The sequence below is a fragment of the Bos grunniens genome, chromosome 27 (assembly GCF_055505025.1).
Source record: "Bos grunniens cultivar Pamir isolate PY7600 chromosome 27, Bosgru_T2T1.0, whole genome shotgun sequence".
In the NCBI taxonomy this organism is placed as follows: Eukaryota; Metazoa; Chordata; class Mammalia; order Artiodactyla; family Bovidae; genus Bos; species Bos grunniens.
This window is the reverse complement of record NC_141191.1, coordinates 24,866,495-24,892,052: the sequence shown is the minus strand read 5'-3', so window position 1 is coordinate 24,892,052 and position 25,558 is coordinate 24,866,495. Positions and strand designations below refer to the sequence as shown.

Genomic DNA, 25,558 nt, shown 5'->3' with positions numbered 1-25,558 from the left:
CTTTCCCAGAATCAGTCTTTTCCAGTGGGTCAGTTATTCACACCAGGTAGCTAAAGTACTGGAGTTTCGCCTTCAGCATCAGTCCTTCCAATCAATATTCGGGACTGATTTCCTTTAGGATGGACTGGTTTGATCTCTTTGCAGTCCACGGGACTCTCAAGGGTGTTCTTCAACACTACAGTTCAAAAGCATCAATTCTTTGGCACTCAGCTTTCTTTTTAGCCCCACTCTCACATCCATACATGACTACTGGAAAAACCATAGCTTTGACTAAATGGACTATTCTTGGCAAAATGATGTCTCTGCTTTTTAATATGCTGTCTAGGTTGGTCATAGATTTTCTTCCAAGGAGCAAGCATCTTTTAATTTCCTGGCTGCAATCACCATTTGCAGTGATTTTGGAGCCCCCCAAAATAAAGTCTGACACTGTTTTCATTGTTTCCCCATCTATTTGCCATGAAGTGATGGGACCAGATGCCATGATCTTAGTTTTTTGAATGTTGAATTTTAAGCCAACTTTTTCACTCTCCTCTTTCACTTTCATCAAGAGGCTCTTTAGTTCTTCTTCACTTTCTGCCATAAGGGTGTTGTCATCTGATATCTGAGGTTATTGATATTTCTCCTGGCAATCTTGATTCTAGCTTGTGCTTCATCCAGTGTGGCATTTCACATGATATACTCTGCATATAAGTTAAATAAGCAGGGTGACAATATACAGCCTTGACATACTCCTTTTCCTATTTGGAACAAGTCTGTTGTTACACCTCTCAGTTCTAACTGTTTCTTATTGACCTGCATACAGATTTCTCAAGAGGCAGGTCAGGTGGTCTGGTATTCCTATCTCTTGTAGAATTTTCTGCAGTTTGTTGTGATCCACACAGTCAAAGACTTTGGTGTAGTCAATAACACATACATAGATGTTTTTTCTGGAACACTCTTGCTTTTTCAGTGATCCAACAGATGTTGGCAATTTGGTTTCTGGTTCCTCTGCCTTTTCTAAAACCAGCTTGAACATCTGGAAGTTCATGGTTCACGTACTGTTGAAGTCTGACTTGGAGAATTTTGAGCATTACTGTGCTAGCATGTGAGATGAATGCAATTGTGCAGTAGTTTGAACATTCTTTGGCATTGCCTTTCTTTGGGATTGAAATGAAAACTGACCTTTTCCAGTCCTGTAGCCACTGCTGGGTTTTCCGGATTTGCTGGCATATTGAGTGCAGCACTTCCACAGCATCATCTTTTAGAATTTGAAATTGCTCAACTGGAATTCCATCACCTCCATTAGCTTTGTTCATAGTGATGCTTCCTATGGCCCACTTGACTTTGCATTCCATGATGTCTGGCTCTAGGTGAGTGATCACACCATCATGGTTATCTGAGTCATGAAGATTTTTTTTTGTATAGTTCGTCTGTGTATTCTTGCCACCTCTTGTTAATATCTTCTGCTTCTGTTAGGTCTGTACCATTTCTGTCCTTTATTGTGCCCATCTTTGCATAGAAAGTTCCCTTGGTATCTTAATTTTCTTGAAGAGATCTCTAGCCACACATTTGGTTAAACACAAATTAAAATCTAACCGAATGCCATGACTCCATATGAGAAATATAAAACTATTTTCCCCTGATCCACAACGGGAAGGATAGGGATAGCTTACAGAAATGGAAAAGGCATGGAATGAAAGATAGGGTGTTTTTCCAAAACATAACCACATTTTATTTAATTTGCAAAGGAATGCACTGTGATCCACATAGCCTTCTCTGAAAAAGCTATTTGCCTAACAGTCTCAATGGTTCTAAGTAAGTTTCTTAGATTTAAGGGATACTTGCTTAATTTTTTTTTTGTATATGTATATATATGTTTTAAATTTTAAATAAACATTTATCCAACTGCAGTAAGTGAAAACCTGATTTTCACCTCAATTCTTTAAAGAGTCCTATTTTCTGGATATGAATATTAAATTTAAGTTGTAGTGAATAAATGTGATGCTGTCTTAGAATTGTGTGAGCTCTAGGTCAGCCCCCTGTCTCCTTCCCTTCTTTCCTTCCTTCCTTCCACCCCTAGAAAGACCTATATTATAATTTTCCTGAGTAAAGAATGCAATTTTAACTTCTGGTGAGAATTCAAGTGTAGAAGGTTGCACCACAGTGATATGAGGAGTGAGGAGAATTCTAGATAATTTTAGATACCTGGATTTTCTCTAGTTACTTTTGACTGGAGGCAGGTTTAAGATAGGTGCATTCTCCACTTCAGTGGATAACCATAACCTGAATGTACATACTCCTAATAATTTTATTACCTATTTTTTCAAGGGCCTATCTGGCATAGGTTTCAATGATGTAGAAATTTAAAACTGTTGTTGGAAAATCCTGAAAGTTCTTCTGTTATTGTAGTAAAACCTAAACTACATCGTCAGACTATGATTGCAGTTGCTGGCTTCCTATAACTTGCGATGGTTTCTAGCTCTCATGTCTGCTTCATACAAGTGAGAATTCTCAATTACAGACACTAGCACAGTCTCATAAGTGGTTAAAAATGAAAATAGAATATGCTTCCCAGAGGAAAATATGTCCTAATTTTCGAGTGCATGTGTTTTTATTGAACAACGCCAATAGTGTGGCAGAAGTAAAATGTGTCACAAGTTGAACTGATATGTTTGAAAACACTTAAGTACACTCTGATGAAATTTAGTTAAAGGATCCAAGAGAAAACTGTTTGAAATTTATTGAATGGAATGTCTGAAGAATTGGGGTGAATGTAGTATTTATTTGGCTCATCCCTGATGTTTGAATAAAAATGTTTTGTTTACCTAGCAATTTGTGTAAGGAAGCTAAATGTAGAGCTGTGGGAGCCAAAATCTTGAAACAGCTTTGTGCCCACAAACACAAATTATTGATGAGCAGAAGCAAGAGAAGATCAGCAATGTTATATAAACCAATCCTAGGAGGGCTAGTTCAGAGTATGATTAATTTAGTATACAGGAATAGAATGAAATGCAACTACCATACGATATACCAAAGTCTGAGGTTACTTCCATTTTTCTTAAGTTATAAAATATAGTCTCTCAATAACACAAACAACATTCACATACTCAACAGGACTAACAAGTAAAACTAGAAAAATAGTATCTCGAGACTTTCAGCAGAAGCAATGATGAAATGTCACATCATTTATCAGAGAGTCATACATCTATCTGTGGATATTTTTATATCTTTGAGAGTGCTTGAAATGGTCAGCGTGAAACAACTTACTGGTAATTATTAAATAGTATCATTTTCTTTGGAATTCTTAAACAATATTGGCACATTTTCTATACCTTTTCTGTTCCTTCTTCTTGATGGGATGAACTCTTATAGAAATTCTTTTAACTCTTTCATGGGAAGGATCTATTTTATTTAAAAGACCCAGATAGGTGGGTGAATGTTCTGATTGCCTTTCCATAAGAGATGTTTTTCATTTATAAGATATGTAGTCCCATTGATGTTAAGGCTTTACTTTGATTAAAATATGGAAATTACTCACCTTTAAATTTCTTCTCTCTGAATATATTTAGTGATAATTTTATGTATTGAATCATAGAACAATTTTCTAGTCAGAGTTCAGATCAGTGGCTCAGTCATGTCCGACTCTTTGCAACCCCATGGACTGTAGCACGCCAGGCTTTGCTGTCCATCACCAACTCCCAGAGTTTGCTCAGACTCAAGTCCATTGCATCAGTGAAACTTTCCAACCATTCTCATCCTCTGTTGTCTCCTTTTCCATCTGCCGTCAATCTTTCCCAGCATCAGGGTCTTTTCCAATGAGTCGATTCTTCGCACCAGGTGGCCAAAGTATTGGAGCTTTCAGCATCAGTCCTGATGAATATTCAGGGTTGATTTCCTTTAGGATTGATGGGTTTGATCTCCTTTCAGTCCAAGGGACTCTCAAGAGTCTTCTCCAACACCACAGTTCAAAAGCATCAATTCTTTAGCGCTCAGCTTTCTTTATGGTCTAACTCTCACATCCATACATGACTACTGGAAAAACCATAGCTTTGACTAGATGAACCTTTGTTGGCAAAGTAATGTCTCTGCTTTGTAATATGCTGTCTAGGTTGGTCATAGCTTTTCTTCCAAGGAGCAAGCATCTTTAAATTTCCTGGCTGTAGTCACCATCTGCAGTGATTTTGGAGCCCCCCAAAATAAAGTCTGTCTGTCTTTCCATTGTTTCCCCATCTATTTGCCATGAAGTGATGGAACTGGATGCCATGATCTTAGTTTTTTAAATGTTGAGTTTTTAGCCAGCTTTTTTACTCTCCTATTTCACCTCCATCAAGAGGCTTTTTAGTTCCTCTTTGCTTTCTGACATAGGGGTGTTGTCATCTGCATATCTGAGGTTATTGATATTTCTCCCGGCAATCTTGATTCCAGCTTGTTCTTCATCAAGCCTGGCATTTTGCATGATGTACTCTGCATATAAGTTTAATAATCAGGGTGACTGTATACAGCCTTGATGTACTCCTTTCCAATTTTGAAGCGGTCTGTTGTTCCATTTCCGGTTCTAACTGTTGCTTCTTGACCTGCATACAGATTTCTCAAGAGGCAGGTCAGGTGGTCTGGTATTCCCATCTCTTTCAGAATTTTCCACAGTTATTGTGATCCATACAGTCAAAAGCTTTGGCATAGTCAATAAAGCAGAAGTAGATGTTTTTCTGGAACTCTTTTGCTTTTTCTAAGTCAGATTTATAAAAATATAATTTTCAAGTATAATTATAATGTATATCATATGTGATATATAATATACATTAGTATGTTATACTCAAATATGCATATATTAACGCTTTTTGGTATACAGGTCTATGACTTTTAACAGGTACATAATCATATAGCAGCCTCCATAATCAAGTTATAGGATACTTAAATCACCACAAAATGTCCCCCTGGGCCTCTTTGTAGTAAATACCCACTCCCTGAATCTGTAGGCCTTGGCTAACACTGATTTGTTTTCTATCCCTATAGTTTTACCCTTTTCAAAATGCCATAAAAATAAAATCATAATATACATACCCTTTTGAATCTGGATTTTTTTTTTTTCATTTCATGCATCTGAAATTTATTGACACTATTTCTTGTGTCAGTAGTTGTTCATGCCTTTATATACACAGGTATATACATAGCATGTAATAATTTACATATAAATATTGTCAACAGAAAAAAATGAATCAGTCTAAGAAAGAAATGGAAAATTATATTTGAGCCAACTCAAGGATTATAACCCAGGAGACAGTCTCAGAACTTTGAGAATGGTTTTGAAGAGCTGAAGGGGAAGGCCAGTATATATGCGATTTAGATGATGGCATATGTGTCATTCAAGCATGCATTTGGTAGAAGGTTACCTCTGTTCTGAGGTACCTTAGTTAATGATTTTAGTACTTTTATGAATATGGGAACATGCAAGAATCCAGGTTCATAAAATGTTTCTCCTGGAAATAACCTCCTGTGGGCTACTCCTGCCAGTTTTCTTAGAGCACAGAGCGGTTCATCCATATCTCACTACGAATTCCTTGTCGGGTGTATTGTAGGTCAGTGGCTGCAGTGGGTAATGACTTGATTCTTATGGGACTGGATGTTGGGCACCATTTTTATTTTTCAATTCCTTCTCTTTTGGTCCTAATTTTAACCAGGGTTTGGGAGTCTTTACAAGACCAGTATGTCCAACGGTGCACTAGGAATGCTCTTTTTCAGTTTTGGCATCTTCACTAATAGGCCACTGAGTGTGCTGTTACTGTTAACAGTAGCCCAAAGCATCTGGACACCCTGTTTTACTGGTCTGTTATGGTCCAGGAAATGGCTCTCTCTTGTTACTTCTTCCCATATCTAGAGTTACACAGTTATGCTCATTGATCTGGTAGAACTACATATTTGGTCAGTCCTTTCAAGTAGCCTAATCATCAGTTTTTTAATCAGAAGCTCAGTCACACATTTGGTAAGACAGAATACAAGTCATCTAGCTAGTAAGATTACTATCTTAAGGAAAGTATCTAAGCTAAGCTGACTCATTGGATAACACTCTGATGCTGGGAAGATTGAAGGCAAAAGGGGAAGAGAGCAACAGGGGATGAGATGGTTGGATGGCATCAGCGATTGAATGGACATGAACTTGGGCAAACACTGGGAGGTGAGGGACAGGAAAGACTGGCGTGCTACAGTCCATGGGGTTGTGAAGAGTCGAACACGACTTGGCTACTAAAGGATGAAAAAATCCAAGAACTTCCACTAGGTGTGGCCCAGTATCTTCCCAGGTCATCTGACCCATTCTGTTCTGCACCAGTTGCTATGTTTAAGGGAAATGATATCTTGGAATTGTACATAAAGTTCACCAAAGTTGTCTGTACCTACAACTTGATGAGTGGTGGGTCATTGTGACCCCTTAAAGAATGAGAAAGGATTTTATCTTCTAAGGAGTTACATGACTGGTGCCAGAAGAAGAAAAATTGTCGGTAATTATTTCCTGGAAATTACTCTTTAGAAGTACAACTTAATTTGTTATTGTTTTTATGTTAATATTTTAAAATTAGCTACAAAAGCACTTCTAATCATGTTGTTACATGCAAATCCAAAATTCATTTTATAAACCCTTAAGCCTGAAAATCACCAAAGTAGCTTAATTTAGATTTGATAAAATACTGTAAACTAAAATCAAAACATGCATCTTGGTGCAGTAATATGTGAAAGCTTAAGCCTTTCAACTTAAATAGTTTTTTCCATGAGATATAGACTACATACTCTACTTTTGTTTCTAATTTTTTTTATTTAAAAGTTCTGGTCACTTTTATGTATTTATATATGTCAAATTAAGAGTTAAAATGAAATGTTAAATCAAAGTGAACTAATTGAAGTTATACAAACACTTTTTGGTTGCCTTTTACTAGCTATTTGGTGAGTGGTTTTTCTTATTTGTATTATGTTATGAATCTAAAATTAAATCTTTATGTAAAATGAACTAATAACTACTTAATAAAACATGTAACTCCAACAGAAATATTGAGTACAATTTAACTAGTAAGTAAAATTACTACAAAAATTTTGTATTATCTACTACCTGATATGTAAGATTCATTGTATAGTATTACACATAACTTGCCCTATTTTCCACAAGCTTGTATCAATCTTGATTATTAAATATAAGGTTCTGTTTTACATTTCTGTATAATTTGCTGAATTTTAAAACTACATATTTCAATGAAGTACTACTGTATTTAGGAAAAGAATTTTATCATAATGCATTCCTGTGTTTAGTTTACTTCTGATACCACCTTGGATAAGGTTTCTATCATCTTTTTATTTATTTAATGAAGTAAGTTTCTACAGCATCTATATTTTTCTTGTCTTCTCTCTAACCAGATATAGTAATAAGTTACACTTATTTTTGGGGGCTCCAAAATCACTGTAGATGGTGATTACAGCCATGAAATTAAAAGACGCTTACTCCTTGGAAGGAAAGTTATGACCAACCTATATAACATATTGAAAAGCAGAGACATTACTTTGCCAACAAAGGTCCGTCTAGTCAAGGCTATGGTTTTTCCTGTGGTCATGTATGGATGTGAGAGTTGGACTGTGAAGAAAGCTGAGCGCCAAAGAATTGATGCTTTCAAGCTGTGGTGTTGGAGAAGACTCTTGAGAGTCCCTTGGACTGCAAGGAGATACAACCAGTCCATCCTAAAGGAGATCAGTCCTGGGTATTCTTTGGAAGGAATGATACTAAAGCTGAAACTCCAGTACTTTGGCCACCTCATGCGAAGAGTTGACTCATTGGAAAAGACTCTGATGCTGGGAGGGATTGGGGGCAGGAGGAGAAGGGGACGACAGAGGATGAGATGGCTGGATGGCATCACCGACTCGATGGAGGTGAGTTTGAGTGAACTCCGGGAGTTGGTGATGGACAGGGAGGCCTGATGTGCTGCAATTCATGGGGTCACAAAGAGTCGGACACGACTGAGCAACTGAACTGATACATGTATAAATATGTGCATATATATGTATATATACATGTTGCTGCTGCTGCTGCTAAGTCGCTTCAATTGTGTCTGACTCTGTGCGACCCCATAGACGGCAGCCCACCAGGCTCCTCTGTCCCTGGGATTCTCCAGGCAAGAACACTGAAATAGGTTGCCATTTCCTTCTCCAATGCATGAAACTGAAAAATGAAAGTGAAGTCGCTCAGTCGTGTCCGACTATTAGCGACCCCATGGACTGTAGCCTCCCAGGCTCCTCTGTCCATGGGATTTTCCAGGCAAGAGTACTGGAGTGGGGTGCCATTGCCTTCTCCCGTATATGTACATAAACACATATAAATTAAAATATACAGATTCCGTTAGTTCATAGCTCTAAAATACTTGTGAATATATAAATTGATTCTGACAGTTAACTTTACAGTAGGAGAGTTGGGGATCCTAATCTTGTTTCTATAGATGTAAAACAGATACATGGAAAAATAGAGTGAAGATAACCTAAATTGAAACACATATCTCTGAGGTGAAGGAGGTTTTATTCACTCTATAGATTTGTTGTTGTTGTTTAGTGACTCAGTCATGTCCAACTCTTTGCGCTCCAAGAACTGCAGCATACGAAGTTTCCCCATTTGCTCAAACTCATGTCCATTGAATCAGTGATGCCATCCAACCATCTCATCCTCTGTTGCCACCTTCTCCTCCTGCCTTCAATCTTTGCCAGCATCAGGGTCTTTTCCAATGAGTCAGTTCTTCGCGTCAGGTGGCCAAAGTATTGGAGCTTCAGCTTCAGCATCATTCCTTCCAGTGAACACCCAGGACTGATCTCCTTTAGAATGTCCTTTAGAATGGACTGGTTGGATCTCCTTGAAGTCCAAGGGACTCTCAAGAGTCTTCTCCAACACCACGGTTCAAAAGCATGAATTCTTCAGTGCACAGCCTTCTTTATGGTCCAGCTCTCACATCTGTACATGACTACTGGAAAAACCATAGCCTTGACTATATGGACCTTTGTCAGCAAAGAATGTCTCTACTTTTTAATATGCTGTCTATGTTTGTCATAGCTTTCCTTCCAAGGAGCAAGCATCTTTTAATTTCATGGCTGCAGTCACTGTCCACAGTGATTTTGGAGCCCAAGAAAATAGTTTGTCACTGTTTCCACTGTTTCCCTGTCCATTTGCCATGAAGTGAAGGGACCAGATGCCTTGATCTTAAGTTTTTTGAATGTTGAGTTTTAAGCCAACTTTTTCACTCTCCTTTTTGATCTTCATCAAGAGGCTTTTTAATTCCTTTTCACTTTCTGCCATAAGGGTGGTGTCATCTGCATATCCGAAGTTATTGATTGATGCTTCTCTTGGCAGTCTTGATTCCAGCTTGTGCTTTATCCAGCCAGCATTTCGCATGATGTATAATGTATGTAAGCTAAATAAGCAAGGTGACAATATACAGTCTTAACATACTCTTTTCCCAATTTTGAAGCAGTCTGTTGTTCCATGTCCAGTTCTAACTGTTGCTTCTTGACCTGCATACAGGTTTCTCAGTAGGCAGTAAGGTGGTCTGGTATTCTTCTCTCTCTGAATTTTCCGCAGTTTGTTGTGATCCAGGCAGTCAAAGGCTTTAGCATAGTTAGTGAGGCAAAAGTAGATATTTTTCTTGAATTCTCTCGCATTTTCTATGATCCAGTGGATGTTGACGATTTGATTTCTAATTCCTCTTCCTTTTCTAAAGGCAGCTTGAACATCTGAAAGCTTTTTAGATTGGCTCTACCTTACCTAGATTGCTGCCCATTCTCAAGCACACTTTAACTCTTAACTATTTTAATTAATTTTATTGATGTATAGTTCATTTACAATATTAGTTTTGGTTGTACAACATAGTGGTTCAGTGTTTTTGCAGTTTATATTTTGTTATAGGTTAAAAGAAGCAAGATAGTGATCATAATTTCCTGTGCTATGCCACAGATCTGTGTTGTTTACACCTCGTATGTTATTTTTCCTTTGTGCCCTTTATATTTGAGATACCTTCACAGTTTCTGCAATCAGTTGAAATCCTACAGACTGTTGAAAACCTAGTTAGAAATATTGCCTTCACACTTGCCCTCCCTCATCCTCCCTTCTACTCCATCTCTGCAGCGTTGTGTTTATACTGCTCCTTATGGACTTTATTATGAATTGGTTCTTAGTAATTTAGGAATGGAGCTTCCATTACTTGAAGGAAAGTGACAGATGTAAATTGTGGGCATGAGAAGGGATCTGTTGATGGCCTACTCTCGATCCCTCTAAGAATCATGTCCTTACTGCTTTCATCTTTGGGGACAAAGCCACTTCCACTTTCCCCCAAGACAGAAAACTGGGGTCTCTGCTTTCCCAATACAACAGCAACATATTTATATTTGACACTTGGCATTTGAAAAACATCTCACTAGGAAATAGTCTTCATATTCATCACATACTTCTTATAATTTGCCAAAATGAATGACACGTATTTTCTCTTTTTTGAATTTTTTAATGTTGAGTCATCAAAGACAATTGAGCTCTCACAGAGATAAATGGAAATGAACTGACTATGTAAAAAGAAGCAAATTGACAGAAAGGAGTTAAATGAAGCAAATATTTCTTATATAAATGGTATCTATTCAGAACATCAGGCTTTGAGTAATTTGCTGTCATGGAGACTGACTTTGGAATGTAAAAATTTGCTAAAATAATTCAAGTATGTCTAGTCAGTGGTTTCTTGAATATTTTGAGAAGAGTATGCTAGAAAAGATAATAGAAAAAAAACCCCAAATATTTTAAAGAAAAGAAAAATGGGTTAGTCTTATGAAGAACAGATTTATATAAAAAGGTAAATAAAAATATAGATGTGGTTAAAATGCATTAGAATAAATTTTTTTAAATTTTATTTTATTTTTAAACTTTACAATATTGTATTAGTTTTGCCAAATATCGAAATGAATCCACCACAGGTATACCTTTGTTCCCCATCCTGAACCCTCCTCCCTCCTCCCTCCCCTTTTAAGGCATTTTGTGGTTAATTGCAAAGTGACTATTGCGTGCCAATAGTTCTTTCTGTGATCCACAGATTGCTGGGAACTTGGGACAGTTTTAGAGGAATTTAAAAGGTCAGAACTGTTTTTCAATGAAATAAGATATTTGCCTTTTTGATTGTGTTAACGTGAACGTCGTTGGGACTAAAGCAGTGGTGGGTAAAAATGCTGAGTCCATGGCAGAAACCTGGCAATGGCCCCAGTCTGACCTGCTGGTCATTACATTCTTCACTGTCATGCTCTTATAAGAAAAAAAAGCAATGCAGTTTTTACTTAATGTCCTTGATGAAGCAGAACAAATGATGTGTTATTAAGCCTTGATTCTTTTTAATATTCTGTGTAACAAAATAAGAGGTACATATAAAGTGCTCCCTTTGCATACCAAAGTACAGTAGGAAAAACCACTTACACAGTTCTTTCAGAACTAAAATAGCTACTCTTTAAAATGGAAGAATCATTTAACTTTAAAGAATGTCTGACGTACTTTGATTATTCAGATTTGGGCATTTGGGAGATGTTTTCTCAGAATGAACAAAGTGAGTGTGTCACTTCAAGGAAAACTACTGTCAGTATTTATTGTCAATGATAAAATTCAAGCTTTCAGGTAAAAATTAGAATTTAGGAAGGCTTGTGTGTATCACCTTGAGCTTGACAGCTTCCCAATATGCAAAGATTTTTGTAATGAAATTGGTGGTACTATTAACACATAGACTTTTTCAATTATTTTGTAACTTAATTACTAGTAATTCTCAACTAATGCATGATGTTATGAAATCATGCATGGGTAAAAAGTCCATACAAAATGCAAGGTAGATCAATGGATTTTAAGGTTCAGGGAATAAAACATTTATTGAAATGCATTCAGATCCTACATAGAAATTTACCTTTAAGAAAATAGCTGTTGTTGAGATATGCTGTTGCATCGAAGAAGCATATACACAATAATTTGAAAATGCCTCTGATTTTCTTCATATACATCAACCTAAACCACATATTGATAAATTGAATTCAGGAGCAGATATGAGAAAAATAGCTGTGTTCTATTAAACCAGACTTTTGCAAAAATAAACATCAATGCCACTCTTCTTACTAAATGACTTTTTGAAAGTATAATCATTTTTACTGAAAATATATTAATCTTAACATGTAATGTGTTTATTATTATTTAGAAATAAATACATAACATACTTTAATATTTCTTAATCTTTTAATCTATATGGTTAGTATTGATAGATACTATGCCTATAAACAGATGCTCTTTGGGACACTCAGTGATTTTTTTTTTTTTTTTAAGAGTTTAAAGGGATCCTGAAAAAAAGAGAACTCTTAGTGTAGAAAATAAATGCCCTAAAAATAACTTTTAAGACAAATATGTTTCTTGAGATCATAAAAGACAGGAAAAGCTATGTGGAGGAGAAAATTTGGGACTCTGTATCAGGAGATAACTTGGATAAGCTCTCCCATCTGTCAGGTACCTGATGCTGTTAATTATCACTTCATTTTTCTGTGTCTTCATTTTTGGAACCTTAGTTGTGTGAATTGACATGTATACATTCTCAGTCTTGTACAGGTTATGAATTAAGAACAAAACAGATATTTGTTCAGTCAGTTTGTTTCACCACCTATCATTCTAACCTCTGAAAATGTAAAGCCACTGAATATGCTGTATATCCATTTCTCCATTTCCATACTAGATCCTTTAATTAGTACAATTTGTTTTTTTTTTTTTAATTTAATACACTGGGATGACCCAGAGGGATGGTATGGGGAGGGAGGTGGGAGGGGGGTTCAGGATTGGGAACATGTGTACACCCGTGGCGGATTCATGTTGATGTATGGCAAAACCAATACAATAATAATAAAAAATAAATAAATAAATAAATAAATTTAATTCCATCAGTTTTAGAAAAACTAAAAAAAAAGTTTTGGTAGACTTCTGTGACTTTAAGTTCTGTGGATAAATTTCAAATTCAGTTATTCCTTCTCAGCAAAATTTGACACAGTCACTTCCTATTCCTTTTTAAAACATCAGACGTTCACTTATTTTTTACCACAGGCTTCTATTTCTTTCTGTTTGCCTGGCCACTCTTCGTTGAGTCTCACTGCCTGTTCATATTTGTTTTCCTTGCCATTCAGTGTGGGAATTTTCATTCTCTTCTTACTCAGTTTCTTACTCAAGTAATTTCATTTATCTTCGTGGCTTCATTTCATATCTCCCATTTTTGTAGTGATGTGTCCCTGATTTTTATTTTCTGTGTAAATTTCTCTTTTGTTATATAGACATGTATGCTTAACTGCATATTTGCTATTTCTACTGGGATGCTACAGATGTACCTCAAATTGAACCTTTTTTAACAGGATTTTGTAATTTATCCCATAAATTTCTGGATTCTGATTTTCAGTAGATGGAGCCATTATCCATCTGGTTGCAGAATAAAAAGTCATAGGGCCCTTCTTTGACATCTCCCTCTAACTCATTCCCAGTTAGTCATCACTAAGACCTGATGAATTTTCTTCCAAATAGAGTATTTTTTAAATTTTTTCTCTCTCCTCCATTCCTGCCATTAGGTCTGCACCCAACTAAAATCTTTTGCCCAGAACATGGCCTAAGTCCTCTAACTCATCTACTTGAGAGCCACTCCTCCCTGTCTGAAGTCTGGTCCCTATATTTGATAAAATGCAAATCTGATGATATAACGTCAACACTTTAAATTCTTTGTTGGCTTCTTTCTGCTTTTTGCTAAGACCATGGCTGTTCATCATCTCATACTGGTCTTCCCATTAGTCAGTGTTTTCCAGCTGTTATTGCTCCTTTTTAGTCCCTTCACTGCACTGTGCTTGCCTGTGCATCAGGCTCTTCACAGAACTTAGTTTCACCTCTTTACCTGTTTGACTTCTCATCTTTCTGATGAGAAGTTCATCTTTCTGATCTCAACTGAGATCTCACAGTGTATTCTTTTCTATTGTATCACCTAACACAGTCTGTAATTGCAAATACTTAAAAATTATCGCCATTTTCCTTATGAAACTCTTAGGGAGAGTGGCTCCGTTTATTTTACTTGCTCTGTATTTTAAGTATCTTGGACAAGACCAGATAATTTTCAGTAAATATTTTTGGTTTGCATGTTTGAAAAATGTGATGTGTCTTAGGTGGACAGAGCTTGAAAGAAAATATATGTTAGGAAGGAGAGTGGTGTGGAGGCGGGAAAGTGGTCTGTCCCGCCAAGGGCTTCAGTTTCTCAGTTCCTTTCCTGCTGTAACACTCCGTGCCTTCTGATGAACATTTATTTGCTCAATTTTGATAATGTCTATTCTCTCAAAGGATAACATCTTTTAAAAATGCTCATACATATGGATTGACTGAATCTGCTGTTTTGTAGTTATCACAACTCAAAATAATATGGGATGCTTATCATCCCAAGAAGTTCAAGTTTTCAGTCTAAAAAATATACTTATCTAAAGTATTCTTGAAAGCACATTCTTTTTTATTTGAATAACCACATTTTAGAAATTTCAAGAAGTTAAAATCTCTCAAAAACTTTATATATCATGTATATATTATTTGATATCCAGGTTACAGATGTCAAATTATTGATTTTCTATTTTTTATGTGAAGGTGAATATGGATATTAATGTATAATTTTACTAAATACATCACAAGTAATAAATACAAAACAAATATATTAAGCTATCTGCCTCTGAGACTTTTGAAATATAAAAGCACAGCTTATGGTTGGGTTCTTGGTTAACAAAATAATTGCCTTCAAACTCCAGAATGTCTTGGGGCCCCAGCAGTACAGCACAGACTATCTGGACAGGCGGTACCTCTTAAATCTAGGCTTTCGTGTTCAGAAGTCACTTGGAGATTTATGTGATCTAACTGAGGAACATCATGAATCTGGAATTAACAGCCATACAGAACAATTTGATCTGGCATTGAATTATTTCTTGCCTACAGTATGAAACCATATGATTTTGTTTAGAGATACTGGGGTAAAGTGTAAAACCCCAAGACGAGGATTCTCAAAGTTTAGGATTAAAAACACCTCAAAGCAAAACAAGAAAACCTACTTGACAGGAACCTGTGGCCAAATGCTGTAGGTTTAGAGGGCACATTTTAGCTTCTGTGCATGCTTGCTCTCTGACCCTGGCCCTACTTTTATTCTAGTTACATTGTTCTGCTGATGAGGCTGGGGACTGATACCATTCTGCTGCCCACACAAAGATAAATAAAATATCAAAAATGCATTGAACTATTTCTGCCAAAAATGATGGAGGGGAATTACGATCTTACAGTGCATATTGTAAACATTAACTGTGCTTACAAAAATGCATTTATGGATTTATTTACAGGAATTAAAAAGCTATTAAATTTCCTTAAACTTTAGAGTGGTATTGCCTTTATATACTGAATTACTGTATAGAGTTTATCTGAGCTAGAAAGAGATTATCTTTATTTGGAAGATCAGAACGTGTACTGTCAACTCAAAGTAGTTTGTTAGCAATCAGAGGAAAGCCAAGATATGAAATACTACACAAGACAATGAAAGATGAAAATATATGTCTAGGGACATTATGCCAAGGCTGAAGGATTGTTAACGTCTGTAAAAAGAACATCTGAATACTCTGTTTCACTCACCATTAGGGTAACAGATATTATCATCCCATTTTATTTAGTACCATTTTATTTTCTGTCAGAATGTGTTGCATTTTTGAGAACTTTTTCACTTGGAAGTGACTGTATCTATTCAAAAATTTCAAAATACTTTTATTTAAAACTTTGGGATACATTTTACTTTAAAAGTATAAATACAATTTCTACTGTGTAATTTCTCCATATACTTCAGAACCTCATATATTTCTAAAGTTTTTACCTAATGCCTAAGAAAGCAAATGAAAATATTGAAGCAATGAATTTAAAATATTGTATATTTAACTGTTAAAGGATTTAGGTTAGATATGTTATTTGTGCTTTTTACTTAGCTTCCAGGATAGCACTGTTTTATAAAATCTGTTTTCCTTTTGGATTTATTCTCTTCTTCCTAATTTATTCTTTTCTTCTCTAATTCCTGAGTCATTGGATTATTAAGGTATTCTGATAACTAATTCTGTTTTGAAAATGTCTCCTCCCAGTGTTTCTTTTACTCTTGATTTTTAAAAAGATTTGTATCTTGTCTATGAAGTAACATCAACTCTGTGCCTGCAAAAGCATATGTTCTATAGTCTCTTTTAAAAAATTTAAAAATTTTCTGTTGACAGTTAAATTACTTGTCTGTCTGTAACTGTTTTTTACAGAACTAAATCTCTCTGTGTTTCTTCCCAAATGTTAAAATTTCCCAGCACAGATAACTGAAAATTCTTATTTTCCATCCTACACTACCAAGCCATACATCAGGTTGTGCAGTTATCATAAAGTATAGCAGAGTCAACACAGCAGTTAGAATAGTCTGATTCATACAGTGGTGTTGACTGGTTGATTTGGTTTTACTAGAAGTGAACTCCATAGCAAGTCTATTTAATTCTTGATCTGCATTGGAAGAAAAGTTCTAGATCACGTGAACAAAAGTCTAACCTGAATCAGAGAAACAGAAGTTCAGTGGGACTCTTTGTGTTGTTCTAGTAAAAGTGCAACACATCCGTGAGAGCCCGATATCTATTCCAGGAGAGTCTCACATTTCAGGGACAGGGAGAACAGATTTCCCAAGAGAATCACTAGCAAAGAAATTGAAAGGTCCATTCTAATTCTGCTTTTTAGTTTCAAGACAAATCTATTCTACCTGTTTGGGAAACACAGACCTATTTAATGGCGTTAGTTTCAAGGAGTATATAATGCACCTTGAAGGGCAATACCCTGTTCTTAGAATATATCATACCCATGTTGCTCTTTGAGAAGCTTATTTCTGAAAATACACATTCAAACATGGAGTAAGTGGGATCTTACTAGTCCCTGCTGTTGTTCAGTTGCTAAGTCATGTCCTGACTCTTTGCATCCTCATGGACTGTAGCACGCCAGGCTTCCCTGTCATCCACTATCTCCCGGAGTTTGCTGAAATTCATGTCCATTGAATCATGATGCTGTCTAACCATCTCATCCTCTGTTACCCACTTCTCCTTTTGCCTTCAATCTTCCCCAGCATCAGGGTCTTTTCCAGTGAGTTGGCTCTTCACATCAGGTGGCCAAAGTATTGGAGTTTCAGCTTCAGCATCAGTCCTTCCAATGAATATTTGCAGTTGCTTTTCTGTAGGATTGACTGGTTTGATCTCACAGTCCAGGGGACTCTCAAGAGTCTTCTCCAATACCATAGTTTGAAAGTATCAGTTCTTTGGCACTCAACCTTCTTTATGGTCCAACTCTCACATCAGTACATGACTATTGAAAAATCATAGCTTTGACTAGACAGATCTTTGTTGGCAAAGTGATATCTCTGCTTTACTAATACACTGTCTAGGTTTGTCATAGCTTTCCTTCCAAGGAGCAAGCATCTTAATTTCATGGCTACAGTCACCGTCCACAGTGATTTTGGAGCATAAGAAAATAAAATCTGCACTGTTTCACTTTTTCCCCTTCTATTTGCCAAGAAGTGATGGTACTGGATGCCATGATCTTAGTTTGTTTGTTTTTTTTTTTTTTAAAGCGAGTTTCAAACCAGCATTTTCGTTCTTCGCTTTCATTCTTATCAAGAGGCCTTTTAGTTCCTTTTCAATTTCTGCTACTAGAGTGGCATTATCTGCATACCTGAGGTTGTTATTTCTCCTGGCAGTCTTGATTCTGGCTTGTGTTTCATCCAGCTGGGCATCTCACATGATGTACTCTGCATATATGTTAAATAAACAGGGTGACAGTATATAGCCTTGTCATATTCCTTTCCTGGTTTTGGACCAGTCAGTTGTTCTATGTCCAGTCCTAACTGTTGATTCTTTGGCATATAGGTTTCTCAGGAGACAGTCCTTGCTATCCTAAACAATTAGAAAAATGTATAAAGCAACTGTGTTTCCCCAGTGTACAATAAACAGAATGGGACTGTGGTCCCTGAGATAAGGGAAACAGTTAAAAGGAAATCTTTTGATCATTTTAAATTTCTTCCTGGAAGAAGTTTTGTACTGTAGCTTAAGAACAGTAAACTCGTGCAAAGCAGAATAGTCTTACTGAATTGAGGAGAGTGAGATAAAAGATCATGGGAGCTCAAGTGGAGAAGAGCTGGCTATTAGGTGAATAGATCCGGAAGTTGATGGGAACCTCCAGTATCTGTTGCAGATTACTAAGTACCTTTATTAGGATGAACTGTCACAAGGTTAAACAAACTGGCAGTTAACTGCCCGTTTCTCTGAGCTCGTACAGTATGCAGTTCCATCCAGTCAGAGGAGCGTCCTCATCGAATTCACAAGGATGCATGCAGGAAACTTTAGTCTTGAACATTCACTCAGTCACTCTGAGATGAAGTGATTTTAGCAGGGCTGCCATTGAGTCTTTCTCTTATCTCTGTTAAACTCTTGAAATCTATTGGTGTTAGACACAGCTCTTAGTTTTTACTAATTGCCTGCTGACTGCTCTGTTGTTTTTGACAGTAAGCTGGGGATAAGCTGTTCCACAGTCTGATCCATTAAATTCAGACCACTTTGGATGGGCAGACTCTGAGACTAGCCTTTGAGGTTTGTTCTGATCCTGAGATGAGTCTTCTTAGCTGCCTCTGTCCCTGATTTTCTCTCGTAAACTAGGTGGCCTCTGTGAGCTTGTTGATCTGATGGAGCTATCAGCCTCTCTCAACTTAAATTCTTACCGCCAAAACTGACATTGTTTTTAAAAGCACCCCTTAGGCTCAAATTTTCCCACATTCTGTTTTACATAAAGTCAGTTTCCTGGGGAGAGCTCCAGAGTTGTCTGGTGATAGGGCTGGCCTTACCGCTTGTTCCAGAGCTGGGGTAGCCACAATGGCCCACTTCTCGGGGAGTATCACTCTAGCTTTGTAAGCAGGGAGCTGGGTAGGAGTGCTGTCTTACCATCTTTTCAACTTGTCTGAAAAGATGTGGGAAAAGGGCAACTAGGTATCGGATATTCTAGGTGTGTCGTGACTGGGGATAGAACTTCTGCCTTCTGTGTAGGGACTGGGATGTGCAAGGAGCCCTTGTCCTTTAAGCTCTGCATGCTTGCTCCGTGTTGTCCTACTCTCTAACCCCATGGACTGTAGCCCACCAGGCTCTTCTGTCCCTGGAATTCTCCAAGCAAGAATACTGGAGTGGTCACCAGAGGATCTTTCTGACCTAGGGGTTGAACCTGCTTCTCCTGCATTGGCAGGCAGGTTCTTTACCACTGGCAAGCCTCCTTTAAGCTGTACATGCTCAGAGTTTAGACTCAACAACCCATTGCTGGAAGGATATGGGAAAAGATGGTTATGTTTTCTAATCCTTGAGTGGAAGCTGGGGAAGAGGAGACCCCATTTCTTGACCATATTTGCCATGGGTTTGTATAAAGCTAAGCTGATTTGGGGAGGAAGTGGCTCATGATTTACATGCCATAGACTCTCACTGTTCTTATCCTTACCAAGATTTAGTAAATTTTCTTGAATGAATTTTTTTTTTCATTTGCTGGATGCCAAAAGAGCTTCTTACATTGCCATTCTAGAAGTCATACTTCTCTGAAATACTGTTAATTTTTTTCACTACATTAGAATAATTAGTTTTTTCTCTGCCATTTGAAAACATATTAAACATGAAATCTAGAAATCATTGTTAATAGTACTTTTCTATAAAAAGTACTATGTACATTTTCTATAAAAATGACAGACTGTGCAAAATAAAAATATTGTTATTAGAAATATGGAAAAGTCATGTTTTCCCTGAAACAGCATGATGTGTGTTTTTATATAACAGCAGTAGAAATAAACATTTTGATTTGTGTTCTTTGAAATAAATCTTTTGTTGAACACCAACACCAGGAGCTTTTTAAAAAAAAACATTTCCTCTGCAAACACAAGTATACATGATTTATAAGATTATTCAGCAAAGATTTTCACAGTATTTAGAATGGGTAATTTGTATATGCTGCTTTTGAAAGAATCAACTGACAGTTTATTGTAATAAATAAGACGTTCTTTTCTTAAGGCCTTTAGAAATGCAGAACTTCTTGCAGTTAACAACTTTATGTACAGCTATTTCTACTTATTTAATACCTGAATGCTTGATTCCTCACCCTGCAATGTTGCCTTTTATAGAGACACCACATCTGATGTGTACATTTTAATTTTTTTACAGAGCCTGCTTGTGGGCTCATTAAGGGTATAAAAAAATCTGCAAAGAATTATCCATGAAGTCTCTGGATAAAAGCGTGACAAATAACAGCTGATAGACCTTATGAAGGAGTCTATCAGTGTAAAGACGTATAAACCATAAATGTCAAAAGGAAGAATTCCTTGAAAACAGAAAATTAGAAGCTACTTTGGAAGCCTATTTAGTTAGGCCTTGGAATCTCTGCTTTAACAATTTTGAAGGGCAAAGAAAAAGTCATTTGATTTAATGTACATTATCACACATTAGTAGTTACTCAGATGTTTTGGCCATTTGTAGTTAATAAAAATAAACCTAGTTATTATACCCAAATTTTATACATATTGGCTATAATGTAATAGCCAACTCATTGGAAAACGCTGTAATGCTGGGAAAGATCAAAGGCAAAAGAAGGGGCCGTGGGGCGTCAGAGGATAAGATGGTTAGGTAGCATCATTGACTCAATGGACATGAATCTGAGCAAACTCCGGGAGATAGTGAAGGACAGGGAAGCCTGGCATGCTACAGTCCCTAGGGTCATAAAGAGTCGGACACGACTTAATGAATGAACAACAACTAATAATGTAAATTATTATTTAATTTGGCTCACCTGAAATATTCCTAAACAGGGCACAAGTTTGATTTAGATTTAATCCTTTTAATTATTTACATATTAATTCTACAAGTATGTGTTTGAGTATGTAGCATGTATTGGTCAATGTTTTTAGTTCCTTGTTTAAAAATATAGACCCTTTGTATTTAAGCTCATTCAACTTTTCAATGTCCTTCACATGGCTATATTTATACTTCTGGCCAGAACCTTCCAAATTCATATTGACTGAATATAATAAATAACGTGTGTGCTTACCATCCTCATTAGTATAGTGGTGAGTATCCCCACCTGTCACGTGGGAGACTGGGGTTTGATTCCTGGATGGGGAGGCAGCACACCCTTTTTGGGCTTCCCTGGTAGCTCAGCTGGTAAAGAATCCACCTGCAGTATAGGAGACCCTGGTTCAATTCCTGGGTTGGGAAGATCCGCTAGAGAAGGGATAGGCTGCCCTCTCCAGTATTCTTGAGCTTCCCTGGTGCCTTAGCTGGAAAAGAATCCACCTGCAATGCAGGAGACCTGGGTTTGATCCCTGGGTTGGGGAGATCCCCTGAAGAAAGGAAAGGCTACTCACTCCAGTATTCTGTCCTGGAGAATTCCATGGACTATATAGTCCATGGGGTCACAAAGAGTTGGACACGACTGAGCAACTTTCACTTTCATTTAGTCACTCAGTTGTGTCTGACTCTTTGTGACACTATGGACTGTAGCCCACCAGGCTCCTCTATCCATGGGGTTTCTCCAAGCCAGAATACTGAAGTGGGTTGCCATGCCCTCCTCCAGGGGATCTTCCCAACCCAGGGATCAAACCCAGGTCTCCCACATTGCAGGAGGATTTTTTACCTTCTGAGCCACCAGGGAAGCCCATAATAAATATTAGGGAGGAATATTTGATATAGTTACCTAGATTGACAGAACTGGTCTTTAATATTTAATTCCTAGAGAACGACTTCAGATTTACCTGGGATTCTTCTCCCCCCTCCCCCCCACAATTCTTATGTAATTGTGATGCACCACACAGATGCCCTCTCAGTTTTCTTCCTGGTTGTTGAGAGGGTTGCAAAGGATAGCCTTAGCTTCAACTTTTTTTTTGGAGATCCTGAAGGACACTACCTTGCCCAGAGTTGTGCTGCCTTTCAGGGCAGTCCACAACCAATGCCTGATCAGTGAGGGGATATTAAACCCTGGCCCTCTTATCTGCAACTCAGAAAAACTCTGAGGCCATGCCAGTCTCCACGCCAAGTCCTCTGCTGGGACTGCATCATGGATAAGGGTCATCCTTTTCCCAGCCATTTCTTCCTCCCTTCCCACGTGCTAATCTCTGTCTCAGAGTCTACTTCCTGGGAACCTAACCTGAGACAGGTGCCAAATCCCATCCATTCAACTGGGACAGAATCCATGGCCACATTTTACACAGTGCAAGTGAGAAGTGAGACAAAGGGAAGCAAAGGGATTGTTGTGAACTGAAACACTGTGAAAGGTGTTTTCTCCTGAAAGTGGCTTTCAGGATATTGGGTACCACAGTGAGTAAAATTTCCTAAAATGTTTGAGGTTAACTTTTTTTTTAAAAGAAAGAATTTCTAAAAAGATGTCATCATCTACTATTGCCACTTTACGGAAAATGAAAGTTGAACTTCAGAGATGCTAGAAAGTATATTATCTATTATCTTCATTAAACACATCATAATATTGCATTTATTAAAGCTTTCATTTTGGGGGGAAAAAATTTAGTACAGGGCAGGAAACGCTTCAATATGGAGTTATACCACTTTGGAATATACTCCTGCCCAATATTTAATAATTGCTTCAATCTCTTCCTTGTTTTTGCATTGTCATTAAAATTATTACATTAAAATTTTTAAAAATTATAACTGATCATACTTCCACATCCAAATAGTGGAAGTCAGAAAATAGAGTTGTCAAGATATTGTGGAAAATATTCTGTCTCTATAACCTCTGTATAGTTGTTACCTTGTAAAAAGATACTATAAAAAGGACCAAACAAAAGGCTTATTAGTTTGTTACTGCTTTTTGGCTCAGTTGTCACCGGAAATATTTTAAGGGCAGTAATCCCAGGTTTTGTCAAAGTAGTCTCACAACATATTTCTGAACTCATTTTACTTTTGTTTCTGTTGTCTTTATAGAAAAAAAGGGAAAATTTTTTGTGAGTTTGCTAACAGGAAACAAATGATAAAAATGTAGATTTTCATTTATATGTGTTTTATTTTTACATTTGTCATCCTATTTTTTTTTGACAGCAGCTATACCAGCAAGATAATAAATATTTTACTACTCAATGTGTGTTCACAGGCTGCCACTCATTGCTTTTTCTAACACATCTTCAAAGAGTTTACCTTGCTTAAACATTTCTCTGACTTACTGAAGACTCTTGGAGAAATATGTATGTTTTACTGATTTGCAACTCATAAAGCAGCTTTTTATATTCCAAGTAAGGCTGAAAAAGCAATGATTTTAGGCCTAGCCACATTTTGAGGGAAACTTGACATATGCCACAAGGAAACTTAAAACATAAATGAAAGGATATCAAATCAACATTTTTATTTTACACCACTGACAACGTATCACAAGTCAAAAATAATTCCAGCTGGACTTAAATAAACAAACTGTCTTACTTTGAAAGTTGGTATGTCATTTTTGGTTCAGTAAGAGTGGAAATGTATACATTTTTAAAATATTACTCTTTTGTAATATGTAAAATCCTAAGTTGATAGACTTGCTGCCAAATGCTTTTAAAAGAAAAATAGCCAAAAATAGGCATAGTGATGAATTGTCAGGGATCGTGTGATCAAAGATATTTCTGCATTGAAAAAGCCAAAATTATAATAGATTTAGAAAGTTACTTATAATTTTTGAGAAAATATTATTTTATGGATGCTTAGAAAAATAGGATGACAAATGTAAAATTATTGTGTACCCCTAGAAGGTTATATGCACCTAAGTAAGAAGAGTTTTTCTTGATGTGTCCAGTTCCTCATTTTGAGTACTGACATGCTGATTTCTAAAAAGAAACAGAATGAGCATCACAGAAGCCACACAGTTTGTAGTGATACTTAGTCCAAGAGGTGGCTTATGAGAATTTCAAAATTTGAAAAGCAATTGTTTTATCCAACTTACCTGACTCTCTTCAGTTCAGTTCAGTTGCTCAGTCGTGTCTGACTCTTTGCAACCCCATGAATCGCAGCATGCCAGGCCTCCCTGTCCATCACCAACTCCTGGAGTTCACTCAGAATCACGTCCGTCGAGTCAGTGATGCCATCCAGCCATCTCATCCTCTGTCGTCCCCTTCTCCTCCTGCCCCCAATCCCTCCCAGCATCAGAGTCTTTTCCAATGAGTCCACTCTTCGCATGAGGTGGCCAAAGTACTGGAGTTTCAGCTTTAACATCATTCCTTCCAAAGAAATCCCAGGGCTGATCTCCTTCAGAATGGACTGGTTGGATCTCCTTGCAATCCAAGGGAATCTCAAGAGTCTTCTCCAATACCACAGTTCAAAAGCATCAATTCTTCGGCACTTAGCTTTCTTCACAGTCCGACTCTCACATCGATACATGATCACTGGAAAAACCATAGCCTTGACTAGATGGACCTTTGTTGGCAAAGTAATGTCTCTGCTTTTCAATATGCTATCTAGGTTGGTCATAACTTTTCTTCCAAGGAGTAAGCGTCTTTTAATTTCATGGCTGCAGTCACCATCTACAGTGATTTTGGAGCCCCCCAAAATAAAGTCTGAGACTGTTTCCACTGTTTCCCCATCTATTTCCCATGAAGTGATAGGACCAAATGCCATGATCTTTGTTTTCTGAATGTTGAGTTTTAAGCCAACTTTTTCACTCTCCTCTTTCACCTTCATCAAGAGGCTTTTTAGTTCCTCTTCACTTTCTGCCATAAGGGTGGTGTCATCTGCATATCTGAGGTGATTGATATTTCTCCTGGCAATCTTGATTCCAGCTTGTGCTTCTTCCAACCCAGCATTTCTCATGATGTACTCTGCGTATAAGTTAAATAAACAGGGTGACAATATACAGCCTTGACATACTCCTTTTCCTATTTGGAACCAGTCTGTTGTTCCATGTCCAGTCCTAACTGTTGCTTCCTGACCTGCATATAGGTTTCTCAAGAGGCAGGCCAGGTGGTCTGGTATTCCCATCTTTTGAAGAATTTTCCACAGTTTCTTGTGATCGACACAGTCAAAGGCTTTGGCATAGTCAATAAAGCAGAAATAGATGTTTTTCTGGAACTCTCTTGCTTTTTCCATGATCCATCGGATGTTGGCAATTTGATCTCTGGTTCCTCTGCCTTTTCTAAAACCAGCTTGAACATCAGGAAGTTCACGGTTCACATATTGCTGAAGCCTGGCTTGGAGAATTTTGAGCATTACTTTACTAGCGTGTGAGATGAGTACAATTGTGTGGTAGTTTGAGCATTCTTTGGCATTGCCTTTCTTTGGGATTGGAATGAAAACTGACCTTTTCCAGTCCTGTGGCCACTGCTGAGTTTTCCAAATTTGCTGTCATATTGAGTGCAGCACTTACACAGTATCATTTTTCAGGATTTGAAATAGCTCAACTGGAATTCCATCACCTCCACTAGCTTTGTTTGTAGTGATGCTTTCTAAGGCCCACTTTACTTCACATTCC

At 37.2% G+C, this 25,558-nt stretch overlaps 1 protein-coding gene across 8 annotated transcripts in view; it reads left to right on the top strand.

Moving 5' to 3' along the window:
- LOC147343655 (uncharacterized) overlaps positions 1-25,558 on the top strand; it is a 181,514-nt gene that overhangs the window by 100,415 nt on the left and 55,541 nt on the right. The window lies entirely within an intron of this gene.